This window comes from Oryzias melastigma, linkage group LG5 (genome assembly GCF_002922805.2).
Source record: "Oryzias melastigma strain HK-1 linkage group LG5, ASM292280v2, whole genome shotgun sequence".
NCBI lineage: Eukaryota > Metazoa > Chordata > Actinopteri > Beloniformes > Adrianichthyidae > Oryzias > Oryzias melastigma.
In genome coordinates, this window is record NC_050516.1 from 4,794,311 (window position 1) to 4,820,107 (window position 25,797).

Here is a 25,797-nt window from a genome sequence, read left to right on the forward strand (position 1 = left end):
GCCCGCGGGCCACCAGTTTTAGACCCTACAATATTCTCACAAATCTTGGTCCAGGCTTCTATCACATCTCTGTTCTAATATATGAAAGACTTGGTGTCACAGAGTTGTGGTTTGTGCCCAGCTGGAATTCTGTGACACCAATTAATTTCTTCTCCATGATCAATTTTCAAATGGTTGGCACTTCCGTGATTTTAAAGATAGGCAATCCATTCATCGCTAACAAATCCAAGTCCCAGATGTGTCAACGTGAGGCTTGGTTTTACTGCTAATTTCCGGTCGATGATGTTGTACGTAGAGCCAGAAAACAGTTGTAAAACGTACGTAGCTACACATCAACACGAGAGTTTTGAGCGCGAAAGTCTGTAACGCCCATTTAAACTTCTCATTGGGAGTGGACAGTTGAACGCATGTTGCTGAGGGTTGTGTGCCCATAGCTTAGCCTTAGAGTGAAGTTTAGGAGAAAGGCTCATGTGTTGCAAGAGGTCTTCAAAAAGGCTCCACTTGAGCCTCTGAAACCCAACTCCAAATCAAAACCTCACTAAAGTCTCAGAAACTACAGTAAAAACACCAAAATCCACTGTGAAAGTATTCATTCTTGAACCACAGAACAATTGTTTTAGGGGGATCTGAATGCAGACATAGCTTCATGTGGTTCAATAATTCCGATGCATCCAGCTGTCTTTATTAAATGGTGAAAAGTGAGTCTGCTGCTGGAATCAGAAAAAGGGGATTGGAGGAGGTTAAAGTCATTAACACTGCAAAGTGTCCCTAATATGTGGCTGTGACCTGATAATGATGTTAATCACTGGAATTGACTGTCTGCGCTAACTTCCTCTGGTTACATCATCATTCCTGCTTTGAATGATTCATTTTCCCCGAAAGCCGGCATCTCCATTAGGAGCGTGCGCGGAGCTCCAGGGACTGCCTTTACTAATCATTTCTGCATTTGTCATGCAGGCTGCACCGTAAGCCCCAACATTCAGGCATTAAGGCTTCCCAGCTCCTGCCTGCATTAGGATAACTGCTATTCCATAAATATTAGTCTTGCAACACATTTTCAGTGTGAGTGACTCCGCTCGTATTAAGAGGTGACAAACAGATGGGATGTGCGAGCTCGGAAAACAGGCAGCTCGCATGTTCTGATTTTTTTCTTTAAATGACGTCTTAATAGAATCTAACACCATCAAAGAGGCAAATGAAGCTCCATCTTTACCCCACTGCATCTCTCTCAATGGGGTGGTTAGTACACAAGCCGCTTCGTGTGCATTATGTCCATCAACTATGTCAACAAGAGAAGGTTCTGTGGAATTATTCTTTTGTCGGACACAGAATTATTTACAACTCTATTTTGAACTGTCTATATGGTTAGATACTGCCAAACCTGCACTAGTCAAGTGGGTCAACCCATGTAGATATGACGGGGTGGATGTGGTGGAGCGTTGGGCGGTCGACTCCTCATTGGAAGTTTGCAGGTTTGATCCCCTCTTTGGCCGCTGTTGAGTCGAAGTGTACTTGGGCAAGGCACTAAATCCCACATTGCCTCTGGTGATTGTAAAGCGTTTTGGGCCTTCATGGAAAGTAGAAAAGCTCTATACAAGTATTATTTTCCCATTTTTCCCATGACTATATCTTAAAGGAAGACTTGCAGGAAACTAGAAACTAACCATGTCCCACAAAGCAACAGAATTAAAAAAATGACAAAGTAGGACACCATGTGGGAACGTGAAAGTCCTGCTCTGGTCTCACAGGCGAAGTCTTGAAAATCCCCAAATCTTGACTTGAAATGGAGCTGCCACTTTGGCACAACCCTTAAGTTCAGTCCTTGTGAGCTGTAGATTTCAAACCACATATTGAGACTTTTGCCGACAATTTCAAGGGAATCTTGACTTGAACTTTTTCTAAAATCCATTATGTTATGGAAAAAGCTTTATTTTAGCAAATTACAATGTTATACAATGTTCCTTTAGAGGGGGCCACGGCCCAGAGGCTCAGAGGTCGTCCCTGTTGCTCTCATCGTATATTCACTTCACATTATCTTTTTTTAAGTACTATTTTGTTATTGTTTTTGTTTGTGCATCTGGCCATCAAATTTCCAATTAGGATCTATAAAGTTTATTTCATCTCATCCATCAAAGAGCCCTAGGGCAAGACGTTTAACCCTCTCATTGCTCCAGTAGGCTTGGTTAGTCCCTTGCAGAGCAGCTCTGCTGCCTTCGGTGCATACAAGTATGTGAATGGGGAATCTAACCACAAAACTAGAAGAGCTAGTATGAGTACATAAAATAATAAATATATACTCCTCTTGAGGACTGTTTCATGAAATTTATTTCAAAAGGATTTTTATCAACAAAAAATAAGAGAAAACCTTGATTTCTTACATATAAAAGGATAATTAAACAATAAATATTGCAACAAGTGTTTACAAGTCAACTCTTGTCAAAATCAGTTTAATAAATCAAGGTCGACATAATTCCACAACAAATATGTCTTAAAACTTTCACAAGTTGAAATTTCTGCAATAATAACTTCAGTTTATTATTTCTGCATTATTTTTTTATTTTTTATTTTTTTTAGCAGAATTCAAGTTTTCACGCTTTAAAATGTCTTTTTTATGTTTTGATGCTTTACCCAGGATTAGGAATCTCTTTTTTGAAGTTGTACTTAGAGATTAGCATCCAGCCCTTTCTGAAATACATCATATTTATTGTAGGTCATGTCACAAAGCCATTATGTACATGTTGCGCTTATTGCACGGATGCAAATTGGTTATATGTGCAAAAGTCACAGATATATCATTATTGAACCTTATAAAAAGTACTAATAAATGAATCAGAGAACAAGTTTGTTTTAATTAAACTAATGCAAACTTGCATTAGGGGTGTAACAGATCCTAAAACTCCCAATTCGGATCATGTCATGGTTTTAGGGTCAAGGTTCAGATCATTTTTTGGATCAGTAAAAAGTAGGGAAAAAAAACCAAAAAGAACAGGAAAAATCAAGAAGATAAAAACCTAAAATTACTTTTTTGAAAAGCTTTAAAACAAATATTTGAGAAAACATATATAAAGTACTTCAAAGCATAAATATACACTCCTCTTTGAACTTTGAACACAAACAAAAATATAAAACCGTGTAGTTTCTGATTACATTTACATGTCTGGAGATCACATCTACAAAAACTGATAGAAAATAATGCTTAAAATGCAATTTTTCCTTTGCCCCCCACCCCCAATATCCAAATTAAATCTTAAATAAAAAAAATTAAAATTAAACTTTCATTATTTTTTGGTATTAATTGTGGTATTGAAACTAACAGTGGGAACTTCAGGTTAAGAGATGTTTAGATTACCTTCAAGAAACAGCTTTGATGGAAGTTAAAACAAAGACATGAATTTGATGCCAGACAAGTGATTTTAATTATGCGTGTGCGAGGTACGCAGTGGTGGCGGGGGGAGAGGATCCACGGTACACGTGTCGGCTGAACCACGACCAGTGATCTGTTACTTCCCTAATTTGCATCTCGGAAAAATCACACACAAGTTCGTAAGATTTATTTACAAATTGTGTATAAACTAAGTAAAAAAATGCATAAACTTTGAGACCCGTCGACTGAAACCGTCGATGGACAAATGCGCACTTCAACAAATGACGAACAACGCAAGAAACACTTGAAATATGTGTATCACACATGCACCATGAAAGACCAAAATTGAAGAAGTGGAAAATGTGCAAAATGTACGTAGTGTGACACGGCCTTTACGGGAGAGATTTCTTGAAGAATTCCATAATGACCTTTAATGAAACAAATTTCACAAAAGTGATGAATCATGAAACAGAAATATTACGTGTTTGATGTAATATAATCCTAAGAACCTCCAGACCGGCGATTGAGGTGCTGCTTAAAACCCCCCAAAAATGCTTCGTTCTTGATTTTTTTTTTTCTCTTTTTTGGGTCAATCAATAGAAATGAAGCTGCAAATGTTTCAGATTTCAAACTTGGAGAAACTTGGTATCATCTAACATCACTATAAAGAAGTTTCCCCCGACTCTACTGGAATTCTGCAAATAAGCAGAATTCCTAAATATGAAATTCATAATTAATCAGTAGGAAATACTGCCAGGTAAATATATAATGCAAATGAAACCGATACCCCCCCCCTCCCCCCATAGAGTAACATACTGGTAAAATTTGTAAAATGGGTCAAACACTTGACCAGAAATAGAACAGAGTGTTGATTTGTTGCTCCCCACTGTGGTAAACAAACACAAACCATCAAATATTGGCTTTTGCCTTCATTTTTGGTTTGAATTATTCAAATCTGTTTTTTTCTTGCAGCGGTTAAAAAAAATGTGTGGTTGGTATTTTTGGCATGCACTTGTATGTTTTTTTTTTGTTTTTTTTTATGATAAACTTGTTCCACCTAAGTCCTTCAAAATAAAAGTTGATAAGCAATTCATTCACAAATGCAGTGACCTCTGAAATTCTGAAGAAATGTTTTAGGTTTTTGTTCGGAACATCTGTAACAATACTAAAAATAGAGTAAATATTTACTGTATATTAACATAATTTCGTTAGGATAACCATCTTTGTTCTTTAACGGAACTTTTAGTCAAATAAGATTGCCCCCCAAAACCTAAACTTATATTTCAAGATTTACTTCAAGTCAACATCTTCAGATTAAATATTGTGGCAGATGAGGAGCAAAATTTACTGCAGAGCTGTAACATTTTGCTGGGATGTCTTCTCACCGGTTAGTTAAAAAGTGGACCAAACTCCTGCTTTGTTGAGTAGAAATTGAAATATTCCGTAGTAAGTTCACTCTTACACACAAACTTTAGTTTCATCAAGGACAAGCTCAAATGCCTTTTCTGAATAGATAACACTTATTGTGCGAATGCTTTGCAAACATTTTTTAAGGTTTTAGGATATTTGGGAGTTTAGCTAATAATTTGCATTATCTTAGCTCTTTTGGCTAATTTAGTAGTTTTTCCAGATTTTTAGGATAAATTTGTCTCAGTTTTTATTTTTTTATTTTTTTAGTTTCAGCATTTTCAGTTGAAAATGCTGAAACTAGCATCTTTGGCAGCCACATTTAGCTTACAGCATAGCATTATTGCAGCTAATGCCATCATAATTGTTTTATTTTGGATTTTTTTTTAATTTTGTAATCAAATTTAGATTTCTGGAATATTGTAAAACATATTTATTTTACTTTTTAAGTTGTTTTGATCTAATATATTTTTGCGTCGATGGATTTGTCCTTTTGGGGCCAATATAAAAAAGCCTCCAACAGTCAGTACAGTTTCAAATTGCTGCAAAACTGTTTTGCTCTTTCTTTTAGTTGAAAAAACCTTAAGATCAATAAACCGGAGAAAAATAATAATGCAAAAATAAATATAAAAAATAGAGCTAGAAGACAAAAAGAGGGTGAGGACCTTCTGTGGGCTGAGAAGAAGGTGGAGGAGACGGGAAACCTGCCAGTTCTCCTGTTAGTGAGGAATTACTGACAAATAAATGCATTTATAAAACAGGGAAAAAAAAACTTCATTAGAGGTAAAAAAGCAGGACATTGAAGAGATGAAAAGGGCATTAGAAGAACAAAACAGCAGAGAAAGTGAAGGAATATCCTTTACTTCAGTACGGCAGCATAGGAGACAGGCCGACTATACTGGATAATGACAGAACCGGAGTGCTTCAAAATAGAAATGCAAAGCAGGAAGCGAGGTTGAAGGCCTGTTTGAAGAAAAAGTCTGGAAGACAAAGGCTGCTAAACTTCTTTAGGGTTTTTTTTGGTCTGTTCACAAGGAGAAGGCCAACTGAAGCCATCAAGACGGACACAAATCCACAAGCTAAAGGCCGCCAGTAAGAAAAATACATAAAATGGCATATTTTGTTGAGCTCTGGCATTGAAAAAAAGAATATTTTTACAGAAAAAGTGGAAGGAATAGATGTAGAGCAGGAAGGAAAAATGTTTAGGACCTCAGCGCCGGCTGGATTGGAGGAGAGATAAGGAGGACTTTAGAAGAAGATGAGGCCAAACTGGAGGAAGAGCAGGTTTGGGTGCACCGCAGCCAAGGTGTTGTGAGGATGACGGCCATTGTTGCAGTCTACCCTACAGACTAAAAGGAGAATGCTAACACCCAACGTGCTTTGGAATAAAGAGGGAACAGGACAAATGACTAGAAAATTAAATGCCCAGACAAAGAAAAGGTAGAGATAGGTCAGATAAGCTTAGAAAAAAGAAGACGATATTTTCAGTTCACATTTTCAGCTGAAATTTGCATTGGTGGTCCAGCCATTACCCCAAAATTAATGAAAACAAACCAGTAAAATCAGGAAAAAAAAACTTAAATGAAACAGGAGTGGAATGGAGCTCCTCCGTGATCAGTAATATATAGTGAGTTCAATACAGAATATTATTTCTAAGAAAAAACATTTTACGATTATTTTGTATTTGACCGTATAATTTTATTATTCTGTCCTAATATAGGAATAAATGTTGTGACCAAAGAGAAACTGACACCTGGAGAGAGCGTGGAGTTGAGCCGCTGCTCCTCCACATCCAAAGGAGCCAGCTGAGGTGACTCTGGCATCTGGTCTGGATGCCTCCCGGATGCTTTCCTAGAGAAGTGTTCCGGGCCTGTCCCACTGAGAGGGAGGCCCCGGGGAAGATCCAGGACACTCTGGAGTGTAGACCGCTAGCGAGTCATTGGGTCACTGTCGCTGTCATGTGACGACTAGAAAATCAACAACAATGGAGGTCATCGAGCAGCTCGTCTATTTCTTGCTTTACTTTTCATTATGTATAACAAGAATTTAGTGTTGTTTGAAAGAAGATTGCGGGCGGCTAAGATGAATATCGCCGTGAAGAAGAAAATGGAATCGCTAGCTTATTGCTAAATTGGTGTTTTCAAATGTCCTCATCACTTTCTTCCAATCAGCAGGTGACAACAGCGACTCCACCTTACCTATGGACCTACAACGGATGGGGGCCCTCAACAGGTACGGGTCGGAACTGTTTAATGGGTCCCTTTAACAATGGACATGTTTAAAATACTGGACCATACTGGACTGCTCATTAGAAATGAGGCTAAAGACCACTGACCCTGCGACCCGGTAGTGAAAGAAGATGGGTGAATAGATCCAAAAGACTGTGGCTGGGGAAACCCTCCCTCATTTTTACTAACTTAAAAATGGTGGTAAACTTTTCTCTGCTCCATTTTTAAATCCATTGAGCTACTGGGGCTTCTCTCGTAGTGGTTCCCAACCTTCTTGTAGCAACCATTACCAGTTTGTGGGTCACATGGTATCGGGTCGCATAAACAAAACAAACTTAAATTAATATTTCCTTTTTATTTACTGTCTGATTTCGAAGGTACTTTTATTTTGTAAGACAACTGAATTCTTCCTAACATGGTTACTAACTACATTTGATACATTTTAAAGTGGTTGAAATTAGTGTGACATTTAAAAAAAACAATTGTATTTGGGAAATTAGTTTGAGTAGAAACAAGTTATTGACAAAACAAAAAAGCCTTCAACTTATAAATAACATAAATCTACATTTAACCGACAAAAGCCAGAAGATTTACTATTAGTAAGGACGTACTGTAACAATAGTTCCCAGATTCCAAACCCACTTTGCATAATATGCAGCAACAGACTAAAGCCAAGTACACATTGCTCTCGACAACAGTCAAGCAACCACTTCCAATGGAAAAGTCAGTGTAAATGCCAGTTAACGTGCATTTCAGGCTTCCATTTTTAAAAGTTACATGGCTACACAAGCTTTCACAATCGGTTTTGGGCTCTTTGTACGAAATGTGCATCCGTTGAAGGTGCATTGGCAGCTAAGCCAAGATGAATTTTGACCAATCAGGGACTGTGGTTTTTATCTGGTGACTCAGAGCGTAGCCGGTCTATCTGGTGATCCAGACCCAGCAACGAGCCTGACGATGTCTAGGTTTGGTTTTTGCCTCTTCCGACTGCGCTAGTAAAAAGTAGAGAAAGACGAAAGAAGCCCCTCCCTGCTTGTCCATTGTTAATCCAATGGGCTAAATCGAAGTTCTTTAATGCACCTTAAATGTATGTAGCTGTATGTTATGGCAATGTAGCTTAGAAATAAAGTCTTTAGTATATAAAGAAGGTTTAGAACAGGGATAAGCAATCCAGGCCTTGAGGGCCGCATTCCTGCATGTTTTTCAACATACCCTGCATCTTCTAATTGACTGGACACACCTGAACCAGGTAATCAGTCATGAGTAAGGCTTGGGTATCTGGAAATCATGCAAACACTGGAGCGGTCTATCCCTCGTTTAAAAGATATTTTACAGAGGACGAAGATTCATCAACAAAAGGTTGCATCACATTTCTCAGCGATTGGGACAATTCCCTTCCGATAACCTTGTGACCAATGATTACAAATGGTGATGAAGTACAAACAGGGCATTAGGGTAATTACTAGTCTGAGCTGTTTTAATTACTAATTAATTCTTAAAGCTGCTCTTTATTCGCTTAATCATCACACAGATGGGCCAGAATATAAAGGGGCTAAGTCAGTGCTTAATTATTCTGTAAGACTTCTTTTTTTTAAATATTTTGTGATATTTTCTTTTAATGGAAAAACATTAAACTGATTCTCAAAGCCGATAATTTATGTTTTAGTTTCAGCCAAATGGGTGAATCTGCCTCCGTTTGCGTCGAGACATATTCTCTTTTCACCCGATACTGTATTGAACTGCTCATTAAACACTGTCAAGCTTTTCTTTGTTTCATTCTTTTGAGGAAATCATTGCAAGTTTTCATTATATTTGGGTAGAATATATATATAAAAAAATAGTACCTCCAAGTTTGTCACACAGAAGCCTACATGTGAAGTGGAAAAATTGTGTTTTTGAAGCTTTTCTTCAGTTTTCTGATAGATGCTGCGATAGGTTTTATGTACCATGCTCATCTGACAAAACGGCCACAGTTTTGAGTTACGGTATTGTCACGAAAAGTCACACGGACTCTGGAGAAAAACAGGAACTGAGAAGAATGCTTATCTGTTGTGGGTCTGTTGATGCAAAGACCTGAAAGGCAACAATAAGCGGTAAACATGCCGCCTGTATGTTGAACACAATGCTGCCTTTCAGAGGGAAATCACAGCCTATCTACCAACAGTAAACATAAAAAGTGAGCATCTCAGCTCATCCTCTCCCTATAGGTTTCATTCAGACTGAAGATGGCACATCGGCCTCCTCTAGCCCCTTTAAAGGGAGCGCTACATTTACTGCTCCGGCTGCAGCCTGTCCTACATATTGGATAATGAATCATCCGTAAAATCCTTCACTGTTGTCAATGCAGTGGAATTAAATCCATATGGAGGCATAAAAAAGACTAGACAGGGCTCTCTCTTTTTTATTTCAAAAGAGTTAGACTTCTTTTCTTGTTTAAGAACTTTAATGCTTTGGAAAAGTTCGCAAATCAAAATGGATCCCAAGGAAGATGGTTTTTATAAAACATAGTTTAACAGGGATGCTATTTCCAAAAGATTTTGACAAACTTGTGGGACCATGTTTTAGCTAACTTTTTCTTTTTAAATTTAAACAAACAAGTTAATAGAATGTAAAGTTATTAATTTAAAACCCACAGGTTACACCACAAAAGCTCTTTTGTTTATGCTAGCTGGCTTTTTAAGCTAGTACTTCCTAGCAGCTGTTAATGCTTTTTTAAATCATTTTGTGTAAATATCCCCTTTTTCTTGGGTATTTTGTACGTCTAGGACTACACGGCTTTATTTGATGCTCTTTGCACTTTGCACAGTGCTTTGAGACAGTTTTGGTCGTGTACTTGAGCTAATTTTGTAATGCTATCTGGAATATTTATTTGTTGGTTTAGTTTAGCTTAGCCTAGTTTATCTTAGGTTATGTCCGAATTCCATCCCTAACCCTAACTACTAAAAAACTATATAGTGTGGGACTATGTAGTGCACTGGATTTTAAAGGTGATCCGGACACCATGCTCACTACTTTTCTTTCGTTTTTCAAAATGCCAAATATGACGTGACATTTTGCAAAGTTCAAATAGAATCAATACGAACACTTTAAGATGTTTGTTTATGACTCCACTTTTTTTTTTTTTTTTTTTTTTTTCGACTGCAATGCATTGTGGTCTATATTTGCAAATCTAGTGAGCATCAATGCATGCTAGTTTTTCGCAAAGACTTCTGGGAAATTTCTAGTGCACTCAGTTTTGGAATTATTTGATACGAACAGCACTAGAAAATGGCGAACCCACTATACAGTGCACTATTGTCAGGGATCCATCATCCAGTTCCATCTCCAACCACCAGAGGGACCCCTCACCTGAGTTTTAACTTGCCTTCTCCTCACCTGTCTCCCTCCTGCCATCATCACCAGCTGGTTCTCATCAGGTTCATTATCTCTGTGTATTTAGTCACCCCATTCACACAGCTCATTGCGCAGTATTGTATTTGCCTCTGTTACATATCCAAGCAGTCTGTTCTTTTGCCTTCTTGTATACTGACCTGCCTGTCTCCTGACTCCCTGCCTCGCACCTTGTCTGACCTTTTGCCTGGATTTTTGACCTCGCCTTGCTTTTGCCCTTGTCGGATTTTCTGCCATTAAAACCTGTTGCACATGGATCTCAACGCCTCAGCCTCTTCGTCACAACTATTGAGTAAGCGCAGAATTGGGACATAACTTTAGTTTAGTTTAGCTTAGCTTAGCCTAGTCTATCTTTGTTATGTCTAGTTCAGTTAGTTGGTTAGACGACAGTCACATATCCCAAAATGCCATCGAGGAGTGACTTAAGTGCAAGTTTTTCACCAAATTCAGCTAGTAGCTGTATGGTGGCAATTGTAATTGGGAGGCGGGAGGTGCATTTTTAGATGTGATTGCCAAGGAGGCTGGAAAAAAAAAGGGTTGAAATTTTACAACAACCAGACAATGTTTTACTAAAAGTTGACATTGGTCAGTGGCCGCCCGGGGACTTTAAGTGCCGCCAGCCATTAAAAGTTGGCTTTTCTGCAAGCCTGACGACCACCTGAATGCCAGTGTCTACATTTACCAACTCGCCAAAGATTGGGGGGAAAAAAAAGAAAATCTGGCGGCGGCAAGAAAACTTGTAGATTCTCCTCGTTGTACCTGTGACCGTAGCATCAGGTTGGGTAGTTTGATAAGTTAGTTTAGTTCAGCATGGTTTGTTAAGTTCATTGATGTAGTTGATTTGGATAGTTGGTTATGGGTACGTCATGGATTTTCACAAAATCTTGGCAAAAGCATACACTTGTAGTTTTTTGTTTTCACCCATCTAACCTACTCTGACTGTATGGTACCAGGCTCCACGGCACTGGACAGAAATGCTGTAGAGAGGGTCATAAACACAACCCAAGCAACCATTGGCTGCCCTCCCATGTGATCAAGATCCCACTGCCAAAAAAATATCTAAGACAATTCTCAACGATCCAACCCACGCCGCCCACCCCCGTTTGACCTGATGCCCTCTGGACGCCGCTACAGGTCAATCCAGTCACATACCACCAGACTCATTTACAGCTTCTTCCCCTTGGCCATAAGCACGCTTAACACCGTCAAATGACCACGTTGTAAAAATAGTCACATTTGCACCAAAAAAATGCACAATACACTTTAATTATATTTATTCATGTGTTTCCTGTTTTTTATTATTATGTCTTTTGTATTTCCCGTTTTCTAATTGTCTTACACCTTGTATTGTTTCTGTTATTGCTATTATTTTCATATATATATTTTTAACTTACTATTACCCAGTGCATTGCTACTGATGGACCACCAACAATTAATCTGCTGCAGTTACAATAAAGTCCTTTGATTTATTAATTTGATTTCAAGCTGTTACAAGTCCAATTATAGCAAACAAAAACCAAGATAAGGACAGTTTGAGTCACCCACTTGAAATGTGGGTTATCTTGATGCATTAGAATGACTTGAGATTCTCTCTCTTTGACACACCAAAATCACTTAATTTTTACTACTTTTTTTTTTAATTATTATTCCTCATGAGTCAGTCTACTGAAGGAACCTTAAATTTGATCTGTTTCTAAACAAACAGCAGCTTTTTTTTTTTTAAAGCATAATCTTTTTTAATTTGGAATGTTTTATTGTATGGCTTTATGGTTTACGAGTCATCCTCTAATCTTTCCTCACAAACCCTCCGGCAAAATACACAAAACAATGAAATGTGGATGTTATGTGCCTTTCCAAATTATGCTGCAAAAATGTCTAACAGTCATATCCACCGGTAAGCAGAAGATAATTAGATCAAGCTTGAAAAAAATGGTGTTTTCAGCATAAATGTGATCAGATGACTCCCTTTGTTCCCTCAAATCAAACCTTTTCTTGCAGACTTTAGATAAAATGAGTATTCTGAAGATTTATGGGTTAGCTGAGCTCTGAGGATGTTGATAAAACGTCCAGCAGATTTTATGTCATCTGCTGAAACATTGACAATGTCCTCACTTTACAATGTTCATGTTAGTTGGATCCTTGGTTCATCCACAGTGATCCGGACCCATCTAATGTCTAGTAGTTTCTAAGTTCTTACAGAGGTATTTCATTGACTAATTATTTCAGTCCACCTTTACTCCACATATTGGGGAAATTGTTGTCTAATGAGATTTTTTTTATATTTTCTGTAAAAATTCAATTTAATGTGGAAGCAGCTTTTGTTGTTGATTGTTTCAAGGATAAAACCTTAAGCTGTGACCATGTTAATGCACAGATCTGCGTGTTATGATGTCATGGTTGAGACATGTTCTTCATCTTCACTACACACTGTTAAACTGTTGACCTCAAATAGATGTGAAACAAGAAAAAAAAGGTTTAACCTGAAGCTGAGGAACAATCTTCCGATGTTTTTCCAGAGATGGACACCACATCTCACTATGTGAAGCTAACCAATCAGGAGAGAGCATGTGAGTGAGGTCAGAGCATCACTGCTTGTTCCCAAAAGAAACAGACAGTTTAGTTATGATAACTTTACAATATAATCAAGATTTCCAAATTGTTTAAAAATGTGTCCAGTGTGTCAAATTTCATTAAGAAGTGCAAACAGCCTGAATTGTTAGGGATTTAGAGATGGTGCATTAGACTTGAGTCAAGGACTTGAGCTGAATTTTAGTCTCTAGTCTCTAGACTTAACATTCTGCCTCAACTATGTGGGAATTGACTTGACATTCTACCTTATTGACATAAGAATTGAGACTTGACTTAATATTTAACTCAATGACTTGAGTTTGTACCTCTAGGACCTCAGAATTGACTTGAGATTCTACTTCAAGGACTTGACCTGATATTTGACATCAGTTACTTTAGATACCTCAAAAGTTTGAGACTTGAGATTGTACCTCAGTAACTTTTGATTCTACCTCAAGGACTAGAGAATTGATTTAAGATTCTATCTCAATGACTTGAACATTGACTTGAGATTCTACTTCAAGGACTTGAAACTTGATTTAAAATTCTACCTCAAGGATTTTAGACTGGACTTAAGATTCTAAATCAATGACCTTAAAATCTACTTGATATTGTACCTCAAGGGTTTGAAACTTGATTTAAGATTCTAACTCAAGGACTTGAGACTTGATTTTAGAATCTATCTCGAGGATTTTAGACTTGAGTTTGGATTTTAACTTCAGAATTTTAGACTTGATTTAAGATTGTACCTCAATGACTTCAGACTTTATTTCTGATTCTACCTCAAGGATTTGAGACCTTACTTGAAATTCTATCTCAAGGACTTTAGACTTGACTTGGCGTTCCACCTCATTGAATTTTAAACTTGACTAAGGATTCTACCTTCAGATTTGCAGAGTTGACTTGAAATTCTACCTGAAGGACTTGAGACTGAACTTTAGATTCTACCACAATGGCTTGAAGTTCTACTTCCAGATTTGAGACTTAACTTCAGACTCTAATTAAAGAACTCGAGACTCGAATTCCATCGCAAAGACTTCAGACTAGACTGTAGACTACTACTTTTGAACAAGTCTGTTTTTTTCTTATCTCCACCTTTCAGGCGTAGACATCAGTTCTAAAATAATAGCTTTTTACAGTATGTTTGGATACAGAATACATTTTTGAGTACCCACAAAATGTTGTATTTTGCAGTCCCCGTGCTATCTTATTGGGTCAGATGACTCCACCCTTATACTGATGTGTGATCCCTCCCATGACAAAGGTGGACAGGGTTTCATGCCACGAACACCAGTGAAAATAAAAACTTGTTAGAAAAAATAAAGTTCAGCTCGCTGTCTAGTGGGTCCTGGATGACTCCACTTTTAATGTAAACATGCATAGGAGAGTATAAGGGATAAAAACAATTTGTGAAAATAAAATGTTTTTTTTAAGACTTGAAACCAGAGCTCGACTTGTGAGCATCTCTGGAATAGAGTGGATGAAGGTGGAAAATTTAAGGAGATCTACAGAGATGATAGATGGCTTTAAAGTACTGCCCACTTTGACCATAAACTTTATCAAAAGAGAAACTTTAAAGTCAGGCCTTATAGATTCACAGGAAGAAGGAATGCTTGAAAATTTAATTTTATGATCAGCTTGAGGCTTTGGAGCAGCCCGGTCCTCAGGAATCCCAGCAGTTCAGTGTCCAATGGAGGAGCTGGTTTCTCTGCATCAGGATGCTCCTGATTGTGATGATATTAATGAGATGTAACATGGAAGTTCTGGAAACTTTGATTCCAATCTTTTGTCCTGGTCAGCAGGAACTCCACTGCCGAGCAGAGAACTCCAAAGAAAGAGTAGGAACAGCGTACCATGAACTCTGAATGAACTGTGCAGTCAATAGGGTCGTTTTCACACTTCCATCAAAATGATGGTTTCACCTCTTCTTGAAACTGATGCAAACCCTGTCACACGGCCTCACCCGCCAAGCTCCCGCTGCGTCGGTGGTGAAACAGGAAGCGTGTCCAGCCCGGAGGGCACAGCTGGGTGAGTGACTTGTGCAGAAAACTGCCAGCTAACATTTCAGGATGTAAATGGGTGTCAATAAAATATAAAACATGGAAATAACTTTCAAAACGCAATGCTGCTTCTTCCTTTAGTTTAACAAATTCTGACTCACTTCAGGAGTGGACTTTTTTGGTTTACAGCGACCAAACCCTGATGTAACCACAGACTTCCAGCGGGGTTCGTGGCCCTTCACATCACACTTCTCCGAGCTTTCAAACAATTTAATGTCTGCCAACTCCGACTGACAGCGGAAAAGCACTTCCACTCTTCATCTGGAATGATTCAGTCCCTGCTGGGATGATGCATCTTCCCTCCCCACCTCAGTGTCAAGGAGACTAATAAGGAGGATTCCCCACGAGTCGAGACGGTGAGTCAAACTAAAGTCTGTGTTTAAGGGGGCACACATGCTTTCTAGATAGTTTCATTCATAAACTTTGGATCAAAAAATGCTATAAAAATAGGAATTGATTGGGAGATGGCAATAAAGAAGCCTGCACATTGATACAGAACGTTTGTGTTGTGTGACCAGAACTTCTTTTTTAGGTGTGGTTTATCACCTTGGTTTATCCCTTACCTAATCCACACCCAGCAGCCAATCAGAATTGAGTATTCACCCTGACTATGGTATAACATATATTTTACAATTTTACTGATGTAAAAAATGTATTAATTTTCAGATAATTCCGAAGTCATCATTTTGAAAATAATAGTAAAATATTGTCAATGACACATGTATCGCAATACATATCTTATTCCCAGACTCTTCTAATGCACACCCTTTGTAAACAGTAGAAAAAAGTAAAAGAGCCCGCCTGCTTGTCCAGTGTAAACACGATGGGCTAAATGTACGTTCAAGAAGCCGCACTTATAGGGTCTTCTTGACCATGCGTCACATCCCCGCTTTTTCCGCACCTTCATACAGAAACACATCTCTAGCACAGTGTTTCCCAACCCTGGTCCTCAAGGCACACTGTCCAGCATTTTTTTAATCCAACCCTGCTCAAACACACCTGCCTTTGATGACCGTCATTGTCAGGCTTCTGCTGAGCCTGATGATGAGCTGAATCAGGTGTGCATAAGCAGGGCAACATGGAAAACATGCAGGACAGTGTGCCCCGAGGACCAGGGTTGGGAAACACATGCTCTAGCAGAATTACTATGACAGAAATGTTCACATGAGCCGATCATTTGCTGATACTGATACCAGGTCGACGCTTACCAGAATCTCTGCAATGAAAATGTGCTGGCGGCCGCACTTGAATCCAGACCGATTCAGTTCTCCAGCGGACTCTGATGAGACTGTGGTGGGGTTCTTATCACTTTGCAGGGAATTAATCCATCTGTGCCCCCCCCAACATATACAGTACACAACTCCTGTGTGGCTCCGTCTAATTTACAGGCTGAGAGACAGCAGGTGCTCCGGATAGAGTAAATAGAGGAGGGAGGTATCATTCCAGCCTGGTCTTATGAGGCTCCCCGCTGCTCTGACCCCCCCCCTCCTCCCCATTTGTATGCAAAACTTGTTTAGCCATTCCTGTGTGAGCACCAGGCCTCAGCCCAAGGTCAGATTTTGGAAGGGAAGGTGTTGTTCCGCCCCGGGGGCATCAGCAAATAGCAGACTGTGTTTTACAGTGTGTACCTGACGGAGATAAGGGGGACTTCCACACCGCCTCTGCTCCAAAAAAGCAGCTTGCAAGCTTGTAAGTTATGTCAAAGCTCCAAATGAAACTCTGTGAGGAATTTTCTATCATTAGGTGTTAATGACCGTCTAAACATCTTTGTACATGTTCATCAAGAAAGGAGTCTTCAAATCACACACAGACAGACAGAGCTTTGTCAACATACTTTTGGATCTTGGAGAAATCAGAAAGTCTTTCAAGTCAGAGGGCTAAAGTTAGAGTCAAGTCACGAGTCACAAATGTTAAAGTCTGAGTCAAGTCATGAGACACAGCCTTGATAGACCAATTTGAGTCTAAATTTGTCAAATGTATGACTCTAGTTTGACTTGATTCCACACCTCTGGTATGTCAGAATTTCAGGAGTATGAGTCTGTAATGCTTGTGATCGTTTGTTGCCTAGCAAGTTTTTAAGTTTGGTGGATGCGCATTGAACGTCCAATGTGATTTATCCTGCCCGACTCCTTCTGTTTTACTCCATGAACATTTTTAAATTTTATTTATTTATTTATTTATTTTTTCATTGACAAAGTCAGCGGTGTCAGGTTTTATCCCCCTTTGCTTTTACCCCTGACCCTTCTGTTGTAAGTTCACCATCTGCTGTTTTAGAGCATTTTGAGCTGTCACTCTCTCCCAGATTTCTGAGATAGTTCAGCACCTGACGCCCTCCCACTTCCCAGGTGACTGTATCCCTCCCAGACTCCTGAAGGAGGTCTGTGATGCTGTGGGCTGTTGTCTCGGGCTCTGCACCAGGTGCCTTCAAACATGCTTTTAAAAAAGAATAACTTGGACCACAATCTCCAGGTTATTGTAGTTTACTAAAATTTTAGAGAAGGTTGTTTATCTTTAACTGCAGGACCATTAACAAAGTCATGATTTTTTTGAGAAGTTTCAATATGGTTTTGAATATTGTCCCCAGAGAGTACAAATAGCTGCTTTTAGCCTCTGATTCTGGGTCCTCCACTGTTTTAATTCTTCTTTAATTCTCACTGCTGTCTTTGACACAGTGGATCACAGTGTTTTATTGTCTAACTGGGGCAGTCTGTCGGTGTGAGGGGTACAGTGTTCAGTTGGTTCAGGTCTTTTTTGGCAGGAGTTTTTCTGTCCAACTGGGACAGTTCTCTTCACCAGAGGTTCCTCTTGATCATGGTGTGCCCCAGGGCTCAGTTTTAGGCCCTCTTTTATTCTTGCTTTACATGCTGCCACCAGGGTCCATTATTAGGAAGTATGTTGTTTCATTCCACTGCTACACAGATGACATCCAGATCTACCTTCCCTTAAAATCTGGTGGAGATGGATGTCTGGACAATCTGCAAAAGTGCTAAGCATACCGTATTTTCCGGAGTATAAGTCGCGCTTTTTTTTCATAGATTTTCCAAGGGTGCGACTGCAGGAGCGACTTATATGTGATTTTGTTAGACATAAATAGGCTCATATTTTTGTTATTTTCCCCACTTAAACCAGCTGCCTTTTGGCGGTTGTTTCCCAATAACAACCACTAGAGGGCACTGTAGGTTTGTGTATCAGTATCGACTGCTGTCAGCTGACAGAAACGCAGAAGAAGAAGTTCTGTTCAAAACAAACGTTCTTGATAATCGAATCATTCTCCTCATGGATGTTATGATGTTTTTCTCATTTGCATCAAGACATTATTATTATTGTTTTTATTTTTCTCTCCTTGGACTAATGCGGGACAACAAGCCATCAAACTGGGTTATAAACAGACAGAAGAGCAGCTAAAAACTGTCATGTAGATGCAGCTCCTGCAGGCTAGAAGGTAACGATCGCCGTAAGAAAAAGACAAAAAACTGCTGTCCTTAACCCAGAATGGAGAGATGATTAAAGATGCTTTTGTGTTCTTTAAAATAAATAACTTAACCTCTCAACATCATCTGTATCTTCTGTGTATTTTAAACAAGATAAACAGCCAAAGCCTCCATCATGTAGCGATGAGGCTAAAAACTTCAGACAGCTTCTCCATTGGGAGTGTCTAGTTTATGAACACATTTTTGGACAAGCATTGAGCATTAAATTAGACGCACATCAAAAGATTCAGCGGACTCGAATTTGACGCATGAATCACATTTGATGTCAAATGCAACGTTACATCGGGCTTGTTGAATTTGTTCATAAATGTTGGACTATTCTCTTAAAAGTGCAAATTATACTCCGGAGCGACTTATATATGTTTTTTTTCTTCTTCATTTTGCATTTTTTGGCTACTGCAACTTATACTCCGTTGCGACTTATAGTCCGGAAAATACGGTACATAAAATAATTGATGGAACTGAACTTACTCCGTCTTAATGAAAGCAGGACAGAGTTGTTTGTTTTTGGAAAAAACTGACCAGCTGACAGGTTCCTGCAGTGCTGTTGGCCCCCTGAACCCCTCAAAGGCTCCTTTTATTAAAAATCTAAAGCTAATGCTTCTAATGTGGTAACATGTAGTGGAGTCAAACTGTTTTTTATTGGTGCTACTGACAACGTAGCGGTGTTGGAATGTGTTTTCAGTCTAATTTATGTGCTGCAAACAAGGTTGGGAGGATTCAGGTATTGTAAATACGGTACTGCTGCTAATGCTTCTAACATGGCTAACATCTAGCGGTGTCTGACTGTGTTTTTTCATTTGTTAATAACATGGTTAGGACCAATACCTGTCCAGGTTGGGGACCTGTACGTCAGCTGAGATTTTATTTAAAACCAAAAACAAACATAGTCTTTACCAGCTTTATTCGCCCAGATCGTTGACATATTCAAGGTTATGCGGTCGTCTCTGACTTGTCTCGTCTAAAGAAGAATTTGAACTCACATAAAAAATTTAGCAAAGGTAAGACATGACCCAAATTGGAAGTGATGAATGTTTCATGCCACTCCTGAAATGGATCAGTATTTTTTTATTCATTCATGCAAGAGTTGATGCTGTTCAGTCACAGGAACGAGTAGCCGCGGTAAAGACGAAAGGTCAGGACTCGTGGAACAGAGCTTCATCCAAGTTATGATAGGCTTGTCATTGTTCCTTTTCTATTTTGGTTAAGACACACAAGTTTGAGGAACATCTGTCAGCTATCCATCCTGATCATTGTGGTTTGGTTCTTTGGGGTGTCATTACCGCACCGTAAGAACTTTCATTTCTTTTTTAAGTTTCATTTGTAATGACCTTTAGCACAGCTCAGAGTTTTTCTCACTGTTGAGCCCACATATTCCACACGGCTGTGTCACGCTTGCTTTTTGAGACACACTTTGGATGACATTTCCATCTAACTTTTATTTTTTAGGCAAAACCCTAAAGCTGTTTTTGTTTATATTATTTTCTGAGGAACAGAAGCAGAAAGTCCTGTCTATTCTTCTAGTGGAAGGCACTTCCTGTGATTATGTAATCTTAGTTTTTTTGTTTTGTTAAGTTTTGTAAAAGTAGAGTGTAACTCTTACGTTTTTAATAACTTACCTTGGTCTATTTCTGATGTATTTTCTTACTTTAAGCTAGAAATAGATCTAACAGAATTGTAGAATTCTAGTTAGTCATGGGCTGAAGTGCACAGCCAACTATAGATGCCCTTTCATGTTCCTGGATCTGCTCCACGTCAAGGGAAGTTTCTAACTTTCTCTGAAAAGCTTCTTTCTTTGTTCCTGAGTTGACCGTGAAGCACATTTGATGGATCCTGTCCGCTGCCATCACCTTGATCTACGCTTAAAATTCCAGCACGTATAAACCAATCAGGACTGGTGCACAGAACGCTCAATTTGCTCACACAGAGGGGAGACGATTCTTGGATCCAAGAACGGTAGATAGAGATTCAAACACTCAAACTAGGTATTTGGGGTTTTTTAGATTGTGTTCTCTGTGGTTAAAACATTTCAAACAGAAATTGTTTGAAGTTTACGTTGTTTAGGGCAGACAACCTACACCCCTGGCTTTGGTTCACCCTCAGCCAATTGCATTTGACTTGGGAGAAGCATGCTTGTGATTGGACGTAGAAATAGGACTGGTGTGTGCGAAACCAGGGTTTGCTTTGCTTCACGCTACTGCCTAACTATGTAGCTACAAGGGAGCCCAAGTATGGGTGTCCCAGTGCCGGTCCCCAGCCTGGATAAAACACAGGGTTGTATCAGGGATGGGATGGGCAGAAAGGGAAACAACAACATGAAGATAAATGAGGAAAGACTGCAGGGGCACAACAGGAAGAGAAAGTAACAAAGTTTGACAGAAACTGACTATTTTTTTTCCTGATCTGTGTTTTTAACCGGTGAGACCCTATAAAACAGGGATGGGCAACTTCAGGCCTCGAGGGCTGCAGTGTCTGCATGACTTATAGATATCCAAGCCCTACTTGTGACTGATTACCTGGTTCAGGTGTGTCCAGCCAATAAAAACATGCCAGAGCAGAGTATGTTGGAAAACATGCAGGAATGTGGCCCTCGAGGCCTACAGTTGTCTATCTATAAAATCAAAAAAATCAGCATGTATTTATGTGGTACCAGTAAGCTATATTTGAAGCACAGAAATGGACATTTTTACACATTTTTAGATGAAAAGAAATCTGTGTTTTAATCCGGCATGAGTAGTACCATGTAAAGGCAGAAAAGCAGATTTCTGTGGTTTTTTTAATGGTCTTACCTTATAGAAACATATATTTTTATGTCTTTACACGGTACTACTGGCATCGTGTAAAGTTTCGTTGCTATACTTTGTGTTACCAGTACTATATAAAATCTGCATTTTTAGATGTATCAGTAGTACTGTGTATAACACTGAAATCCATGTCTTTACATAATATTGGCAGTACCAAATAAAAGGACTAAAATATTCATTTTTATGCTGTATGTTACCATGAGTGCATTGTAAAAGCACCTAAATCTATAGTTTTTATATGATACCGATGGTACTGTACAAAAGCACTTATATCCAAAATATACAATACTTGTTGAAGTATATAAAAGCACAAATATCTGTGTTTCTATTCACTACCCCAAGTACAGTGGAAAACACAAGTCAAAGTCGAGGCCCGGGGGACGGAACCGGCCCGCCAGATAATTATATTTTATTGTTATTAATGGCCCGATGTTTTCTTGCGGTTCTAACTTGAATAATTTTGATACAATATATTTTTATGGAGAGTAAAATATTGAAAGTTATTTAAGGTTTAAGTTGACTTACTGTGGAATAATATTCCTGACAGTTTTTATTCATTGTGATGTTAAAAAGTTATGATTTTAAACATTTAGTTTTGGTGTGTTCAATAAATGTCTGGCCCCCTGTGTGATTGAGTTTGACACCCCTGGTGTACAAGAACCAAAATCGATGATTTTACACAATACTGGTAGCGCCATATTAAAGCACAAAATCTGTGTTTGTATCCATTACTGTTAGTACAGTGCAAAAGTAGCAAAATCCATGTTTTCACACAATACCAGTAGTGTTTTATAAAAGCACAAAAATCTCAGTTTTTATTCAATACTGTTAGTACAGTGTAAAAGTACCAAAATCCATGTTTTCACGCAATACCAGTAGTGTTTTATAAAAGCACAGAAATCTGGGTTTCTATCTGGTACCGGTAGTATCGTGTATAACACTGAAATCCAACCTTTTAAATTATATTGGTAGTACCCTGTATAACACCAAATTCCATCTTTGTACACAGTACCAGTAGTACTGTATTAAAGCACCAATCTATGCATTTTTATAAGGTAGCCTACCTATAGTTCTACACAAAAGCACCACATTTTAACACGGTACCAATAGAACTATATATGTCAGTACTTATACCAACTTGGCACAGAGTTTCGGTTCCTGTCCCTAAGATTCTGTTTTCCTCACCGCGCCTCATTAAGTGTCTTAAAGAGTTGTTTTAAAGGAAATCTACAAAAGCGATGAATCAGTTGCATCTCTGTGAGGTCATGGCTCACGAGTCTCCTGTCTTGCAGAGTTTGGAGCAGCATTTACTCCTGCAGTCCTGCATTCAGGTCCTTCACCCCACCTTCCTCCATAGCTCCTGACAGGACGCTATGTAGGCCACTGGCTCTATTTATACATGTTTTTTCTATCATTTCAACCTAAAACGCCGCTGCTGTCACTGCACCGAGCCTCTCTCTTTCGCAGCAGCTCACATCATTTCACTTTCCATCTTCATCCGGCTCGGAGCTCTGCAGCCCCGCTGCACCATGGGAGCTCGCTCTCAGTCGGTTTACATTTACGCTCTTGAGTTGCAGCTTGGTCAGCATGTCTAAAACTAGCTCCATTACGTTTTTCCCCTTTTTTTCTCTTTCTTTGCTTCCATGAAGCCTGCATTGGTGACCTGCTTCCATCTGTCACACACCCGACGTGGATGAGTCGCAGCCAGAGCCCACAAAACTCCAGTCGTAGAAATCAGAGTGGCGCAGATTGGTGAAACGGTACAAGGCAACTCGGGAGAATGAGCTGCTCATCAACAGTCACCCGTCGGACGGGGAATTATCCAGCGAGAACACAAATTGGCTGTCCAAAGGCCTTGACATCTAATTAACTCACAGACAAAGCTAGGAGTGCCTTCTTCAGGGACTCCAGTTCGTTTAATTTAATTAACCAATTAATTTATTTTTGCTTACTTAAGGTGAAACTGCTGCACGGGCCCCCTGTCATTTTCCCAGCATGTCTCGCTGCAAAACTAGATTTCCCTCCACATTAAAAATCTGCATGAAGCCAAAGCAGCTCCACAGAATCTCTTTTTTTTTTCTTAAATGTGAGGTACGATGCAACAAATGCACGTGCGCTAAATGCAAATGTTTGTTTGGAAGGAGGGATCCTCCGGCGCTGGAAAGGGATTGGTATCTGAAAGGCATCTCTGGGAGGAGATAGCAGGCGGGAGTCTCCACTGATCACAGTGTGTGACATCCACAAAAATGAGATGCTTTATCTGAGAGCGCCTTTTATTCCCCACCAATCTGCACTTTAGGATTCGCATTTTCCTGCCGCTCGCCGCCGCACAACAGATAGTGCTGTCCTTGTTTATCACATCATATTTTCTCTTCTATACAACTCAGACAGCAAAAACGCCACATTGGATCATTCTGACAGCCCACTCGAGCATTCACAAACCTCTTCACACCCTCGGCGGGTAACAGGCAGCAGCCTCTGCAGGCCTGACTGCTGGGCCTGGACTCCTGCTCTACTTTCAGCTCTTCGCTTTTGATTTGGGAGTTTTACTGAAACGGTTTCGCTTGGATGACTTTACGAGATAGTCTTTTTCCTGCTCACAGTGTCTGGGGACATTTTCTTGCCAGGACAAAGAGCAGCTGATTTTGTCGGACAGCCCATGACTGCGATCCTGAGTTTTTGGTTCATTATCCAGTAACCACAATTTTCAGACCATAAGACACTCTTAAGATCCTTTAATTTTCTCAAAAGTGTCACATGTGTGAATTCTGCCTTGCAACACATTCTCATTCCTAAGTCGTCACATATTGACATTTGATTAAACACGCCTCTGCATCAAAAAATAAATCAGGCGCTTCATCCTCTGGGCTGCAAACCGGTACTGACCCAGTACTGGTCAAAAATGTCACATGTATAAATTCCAGTTTCTAACACATTCAACTACCTATCACATATTGACCCATGGTTAAGGACTTCCTGCGTCACTTTTGATGTTTTGGGTGTCCACAACTTGCTTTTTTTTGGCATGCCGGCTGTTCCAATAAAATCAAGGGTCCGGACATTTTGTCAGATGCAGTACCAGATGCAACTAGTACTCACCCAAAACGTCTATTTCTGACACAGAGGGGTCCTTAACCAAACATCAATGTGCGACGACTTGGGAGTGAGAATTTGTTGGATTTTCTGCCATAAAAGTCTTCAAAAACCTATGTAAATGAGTTTAGCAAACTACCACGCCACACCACTTCACAAATTGCTGAAGCATCATGGGTAATGTAGTCAGAAATCCTGGCGAAGTGATACTTACTGAGTAAAAAAAATGTAAAAAACGACAAGTAGAGAATACCCAAAACATGAAAAAGTAACATGAAGGGGCCCGAACCATACGTCCATATACAGTTTGACCAGTTGGGAGTGAGAATACTTTTTTTCTTTTATAAATTCTCATGTTCACGTATAGCTACACAAGTTTCTACAACCGTGAAAACGTTTAAGTTAAAAGGTAAACCAGGTCAAACTTTGACCAGTTGGGGTCTCGGATTTGGTAGAGACACATAGATTGTGTCCTATTTCATTGACGAAAGTGGTAAAAGTTTGAAATTGATCATAAAGGAGAAAATATTAACTGCAGTTTGCGCCCGGCTGGAGTTGTATGACACCAAGTGTGTTATATGTTGGAATAAAGCTGTGAAAAAAAGAAAGTCTATGGTAAGATTTGTGAGATTTGCACCACTTTGACATTTTGCACCAAGTCTCTTCCAACTGTAGATGGCAAATATAATCTACTATGAGGTAGCAAAAGCCCAGTGTAAACACTGTGGGTAAAACACTGCATTTAAGAATGCTTGTTAGGGAGCGTTCAAGAACGTGCGTCACATGCTCGGTGTGAATGTGTGACAGCTATGTCTCAGTAAAAAAGTATAAATGAATCTTAATTTTCTAAAAAAATTGAAAATTTTTACATTATTTGCGGTTTATTAAGAAGGGATGATCGACTTTTTTTCCCTTAATAAATCAAATAACTTTTTTAAATATATTTTTTCATTTGAATCCTTTATTAAATGTAAAACAACAAATGGGATTTTTCTCCCCACACAATTGTAAAAATGTTTACTTTTGGAAAGTAAAAGAGTCAAATGAACTGTCTTTGAAACAGGAACAGCTCCTTCAGGAAGGAATGAGCTGAGTTTCTGAATGCAGAGTGTAACACTGTGGAGTGTAACAGGCTCTCAGCTCTGACAAATACAAAAAAACCAGAGACCCACAGGCAACAACTGAAGACTACTGATAGCAAGGCCAAACAAAGCATCACAAAGGAGGAAACCTACTCTTTGCTGTTATCCATGAGTTCCAGGCATCTGTCAATCATTTCAAGCAGAGGAATAGAAAAAAATGCTCTTATAATAGTGTTTTGTTTAAATTTCATTTGGGATCCAAAGCTAGAAAACTATACAGAAGAGTAAAACTTCACAAACCTTTGCTACA